General features: G+C 38.6%; 1 protein-coding gene across 8 annotated transcripts in view; it reads left to right on the forward strand.

Moving 5' to 3' along the window:
• Window positions 1-5,779, forward strand: part of BLACAT1 (BLACAT1 overlapping LEMD1 locus) — an 82,728-nt gene extending 76,949 nt beyond the window's left edge. For all 8 annotated transcript variants that reach the window (XM_081009138.1, XM_081009137.1, XM_081009140.1 and 5 more), the window contains one exon: window positions 874-5,779. The gene's annotated coding sequence lies outside the window, so the exon portion shown is untranslated. The remainder of the gene's footprint in view (window positions 1-873) is intronic.
• Window positions 5,780-6,000: the final 221 nt, after the last annotated feature.

Below are 6,000 nucleotides of genomic sequence, written 5' to 3' on the forward strand. Positions count from 1 at the left end.
CATTTTCAGGATAAGTTCTTCCCCTCTAAGGAAGCCATTTCCAACAAAACTTATTTAATATGTTCATCCCTATAGAAGGTAATAATGTAAACAGAGTGCACTATCCCCAGTTTCCACATACACATACATTCAGACAAGGCTGTATCAGAACTAATCAAGCAGTGACATTGTTTTTGCCCTCATCCTTGTCTCTAAAATTACATTGGCAGACTTCAGTGTTGACTCTAAATCATATGGCTCAGAGTTGTTTAACCTGCTAGTTTATATTTTCCAAGTATCAATACAGTGTAACCTCAGGTTACAGACACTTCAGGTTACAGACTTCACTATCCCAGAAATAGTACTTCAGGTTAAGAACTTTGCTTCAGGATGAGAACAGAAATCGTGCAGCGGCAGTGGGAGGCCCTGTTAGCTAAAATGGCACCTCAGGTTAAGAACAGTTTCAGGTTAAAAACGGACCTCCAGAATGAATTAAGTTCTTAACCCGAGGTACCACTGTACTGCAATGTATGGATGCAAATGACTCATTTTTGGTTGGAATCATGTGCATCCGAAAGAAACATAATAATATTTGCAGTTTTTCAACTTTGAGAAAGATGTTTAAAAATGAATGAGCATCAACAGTCAATATAGGTGAGTGGGAAGTTAGTCGGTGTGTGTGTGTGTGTCAAGATTTTTACCATTAACACTAATTGCCTGCAACTTTGCTTCAGGGTATCTTTCAAGATAGATAATATATTGTCTGTCTGGATAAATATTAGTCTTGCTCGGAGCCAGAATGTCTCTCAAATGTTTAATGGTAGGGTAGGAAACAAAACTGTGTGTGTGATGAAGCTGTCTTCAAAGTTGTGCTTTGTTTTGATCTTTTGACAGAGGTGATGCTGCCAAGACAACTTTCATTGCACCCGTTTAAGGTAAATGACAAGTTTTTGTGACCAGCTGGATGGGTGCAGGACATGCACAAATTGCAGGAATGAAGCCAAGGAAGGGAGAATGAGTCAAATACCTTGTTGTACAGCTTCCCAAGAAGAAACTGTGCTAAATTATAAACATGAACATCTTTCCCAGCCTAAACTACTCTGCTATGTACACTTGCACTACTAATCCTAGAATCTTAAACTGTGAAATAGGAATAAATCCAATAATTGTGTTATTTCTGACTGGCATTTAAAGGTATTACAAAAATAGAAGTATCAGGTTAATTTCAGGTTGTACAGTTACTGCATTCCAATACAGTATTACCTAAAGTAGAAAGGATACTTTAAAAAAATCATAATACAGTTGTATGGTGGGTTTTTGCACTGAGGCTGATATGGCTATAAGAAGCACTTTATTTCTACAGGGTCAGTAGATATATGTTTTGGGATGAGGTTAGACCAGCATCTAAACGTTCATGGCTTTGTTGCTCGCAAGGATACAGTCCCTCAGGAGATAGAAACAGAGAAAACCAAACATCTACTCAGTATCTCTTACCTTCTACTTATAGCTTATTGCTATAACCATCTGATGTGTTCTCTGAATTTCAAAGCTGAATGCCTGGGTGGTCAGTGAATTTATGAATTTTTCAGAGGGTGGCTGAAAATGTTTTATATTATTTTGTCTGGCCATAGAAAATACTGCAGTGACCAAATCTTGTCATAATTATCATTGTAAGCAATAGGCACTATATTGAAATTGAATGAAATCCTGTGCATATTTAGGTATGCAGTATACAAAACTGTGGGCTGGATTGATTCTGCATCTCTGATTAATGGAAAGAATTGTTATCTACCCCATCTATTTATTGAATGTACCTGCAGTCAATTCGCACAGTCACATTTATGAGTGACCACACGTGTATATAGACCACTAATGATTCAAGTAAAGTCTATATAGATTTATAGATTTATCTATATACAAATATAGTCTAAGTTTACTCTTAATTATGCTGGAGCCTAGCTAGTGCACAGCAATTTATTTTTATTTCAAAATGTCCTACGTTCTCTGAAATACATATGTGTAGAGATGGGCATTGGTCAAACCCAGCAACTTTGAGATCCTTGGATGTACACACCTTGAACCTACCAGAAACATTATAAGGCAATTATATATCTTTGTGAAATAAATTAGAAACTCAAATGTTTCTTTAGTTAGGTTCGTGAAAGCTGTTTTTTCCACAGGGCAGAGAACTTGCCGAGAAGTTACAAAGACACACAGATAACTCTTTCTGTCTTTGCTATATGACTCCAACAAGTTCCTCTTCTGGGAACAATGACACTGATTGTGTCATTGGATATAACAGTAATATTGTATGTATTCAGGGTCAAAGGTGCTATACAAAAGCTAAGTGTTAGCGATAAAGCACAAGCTTCAGTCCATTCCTTTTGACAAACTACTTAAACACCTACTTATATCTAGCTGTAGGTTTTGAGAATCACAGCTACCTTGGAAGTTAGTTCCTTTGAACAACTTGAGCACAGAGTCATTGAAAAGGGATGGAATTAAGTGTGCCTCCAAACACTTGCTAGGCCAGACCTAATGATAGTGGTCCATATTCACCGTTACTGTAATTCCTATGACCTCCATGGATGTTCAAAACTCTCCACATTTAAAGGTACTGATGTGTCCTTATCAGCCATCCAAACCTCCTTTGAGCAGTGCATGAGATTCCAGGGGTCTTGGCACTTAACCAAGGTTTGTGTTCCATTTGGAAAATTAAGGCACATATGCAGTGTATTGACGTCCTGAACAGGATAAGCGTTATAGCCTGTATTTTTACACTGCTCTTTCTATCTTCCCTTAATACTCCAAATATGAGCTAAATGATAATATTTACTAATTTAAGAGTTTAGGGGGATCTGCCTGACAAACCCATAACAATATGTTTACTGCCATTAACCGACAACCAGGGTATTGAGACTCACTATATAGTCATTTTCAAGCCACCTGTATTGATTTAAAACACTGGGGAATCTAACTCATCCGGAATGCATGTATCATCCATGGGGAATATGCCAGCAGAAACCCCTGCAGTTCCTAGATGTAAATCTATGTCATGGGCATCAGAAATGGTAGCGATCGTGGTATTGGAATGTCTGAGGAAACAGATAAAGGCATTGCCTGTAACAAGAGGAGCAAATAAGAGTAATTGAGGGCACGGGCAGAAATACAACTTGGCATAGACCTTGATGCCTTTCCAAGGCACTCCAGTGTGGTGTAGTGGTTAAGAGCGGTAGGCTCGTAATCTGGTGAACCGGGTTCACGTCTCCGCTCCTCCACATGCAGCTGCTGGGCTTGGGCTAGTCACACTTCTCAGCCCCACTCACCTCACAGAGTGTTTGTTGTGGGGGAGGAAAGGAAAGGAGAATGTTAGCCGCTTTGAGACTCCTTCGGGTAGTGATAAAGCGGGATATCAAATCCAAACTCCTCTTCTTCATCTGAAAAAGTCTGATGCTTCCAAGTTCATTATAAAGGATGTCACATTTAGGGAGCTTTCTTCTGTCATAATTATGGGTCATGCCCCATATTAAACCTCCACCTGCCCCCATCAGTGGTAGCTGTTACCTGTTACACATGCTCTGTTCATCTGCGATACTTTGGCCAACTTTTAGAGCTGGCAAGACCAAACTGTGTAGTAGTTAACAAGAGACAGTCAGTTGGGTCATGTCAGGACATATCTCTGCAGCAGGGACAAGCGAGTCTTAAATGTTCCTAGCATAGCCCCACAGTCCATCCCCCTCTGCTGCGGACGATTTGTTCAGATCTCACTGCATGGAAAATCTTGAGCCTATCTTGAATGCCTTCTGTGTCTTGTTTTGTTTGCTCACATTGCATTTCCCCCCCTAAAACTCTGAAATGTCTATTCAGGCTTCTTTGTGGGAAACCCCCTGGACATAAGGGTAGATGAAGATAGATGCTGTTATATTAACTATTTTTAGATCTCATTGTAATTGTGCCTATCGTGCAGAAAGTTCTTGCCTTGCTATGCCATACTGGTTGGTCTGACCTGGATCTCCAGCTCTTGTCAGTAAAAAGGAGTCTTACTTGAACTGAGGACAGGGAAACACGAAGGCAGAAAATGTCCCCGAAGCTGGCTACATTTGTTTCTGCTCCCCTTTTTGCTCTCTGGATTCCATCATATAGGAACCTAAATAGAAATATTCCTCAGTAGTCTTCCAGCCTCAGTAGCCATAGAAACCAGCTATTTTTATCTATTTTGCATGATATCAATAAATGACTTTTTCTACCCTGGATAGACAGGTCAACTCAGCTTCCTGCTAACTGGATGTCCTTAATAAGCCATGCATATCTCTTGCATAATATTGTACACTGAGAATACAAAACAGGATTGTTTGTAAGTGCACAAAGGATTCTGCTATGTAGATAATTCACATTCTATTATGTACCCTTTCAGAGAGAGAAAATATTTACGAGAATTTTTAGAATACACCCTTTGTAGTATTTCTTTATTTTAAAAAATGTATTGAGAACCAGGTGGTGGTTGTCATTTATCCTTGATACACAAGCATTCGCTTTTAACAAAGATGACAGCTTTTTTTTAAAAAAAGACACACCACAGTGTCTCCTTAAGATTAAATTAATGACTGTGAGAATATCATTGTAACACTAAAGAAAGCCAGCCAAAAATAGTGTAATTGTTTTATGGAATCCAGTCTGTATTTGCTAAAAGAAGCTTTTATAAAGCAGGATAAATAATCAAATTTGTATGCTCAATAATCAAGTGCACTTCACAAAAGAACATAATTGCAATTTGTAATGCAGGATGCTTCTCCTAGGATTTCCGGTCCCACAATTGGATGATTATGGTAGTCTGCCATATCTCTTTGGAGTCCTAAATGTTTATCCATTTATTTACATTGCAGAGATGAAGGCATTGCAATACATGCAAAATGTTTATTTGAAGCCTATACAGTAGAGTCTCCATTGTCAAAACCTTAATTGAAAACTTGTTATCCGAATTCACTGTGTTCTTCAGAACTTTTGTATCCCTCTGAAAATAATATTTCCATTTATGTGGCCCACTGAGTATCTGAATGCTTTGGATGACTCCAAGGCCATTTCAACACACATATCTGTACAGAATTGCTGTATGTGCCCTTAAAATCCTATGAGCCTTTTGGTTGGGGAATTTTTTCTGGTGAAAAAAATGGTGCTAAAATACATATTCATGGATTGTATGTGATATATATGATATATATTGATACAAAGTAAGGCTCATTGACAACTTGCTAGATGTTACTGAGATTACCTTGCTAAAATGAAAGAGATCGTTCTACATGCCCCAAAACCTTAGCTATGATAAAATCAGAGAAGCCCCACTGACTTTATTACTGATGCAATCCTGCTGAGCATGTTATATATACTTTCCAGTGCTTCTCAACACTGACACAGCAGGACCCTCTTCCAATTGGATCAGTAAACCCCTCACGGCACAGCTGATTTTCTTTTAGCCCTTAACAGATATATTTTGGGTTGTAACAACATAAAGCCCAAAGACTTCTGCTCTAACAAGGTGGTTTACAAGGTTGTATTATAAATTATAGATGCCTATCATGTCTGTATCTTTCACTGAAATACTTGCCGATCGATTGGCCTTCTGGCTGATTAATTCCCTTTTCTTCCCAATGCCCGTTTTCGAACCAGCTTGCTTCAGTTCCTTCCTTTGTATTTTCTTTCTGTAAACTATGCACTTGAAGTAAGCACTTTTTTGCTCTAACTGTGAAAGCATGCTTAGGAGAGCAGATATGTTAATTGCTGTAATAAACAGACTTTATTATTACGTCTCTGTGCAGTCTATAAATTACATCTGCTGTTGCTTGATGCTTTCTTTATTGTTACTACGGATGAACTGAAATACACCCCTAACCTGAACCACTGGTTACTTAAACAAGTGAAAGGAGCACAAAGGTAGAAACACTTGCTGACTATGATCAGGAATAGAAAGCAAAAGGGTGGCTGAAAGAGAAGGCAAATGAGGCCGCTTTGCTGGAAAATGAGCTG

This window comes from Podarcis pityusensis (genome assembly GCF_964106645.2).
Source record: "Podarcis pityusensis genome assembly, chromosome: 6".
Classification (NCBI taxonomy): domain Eukaryota; kingdom Metazoa; phylum Chordata; class Lepidosauria; order Squamata; family Lacertidae; genus Podarcis; species Podarcis pityusensis.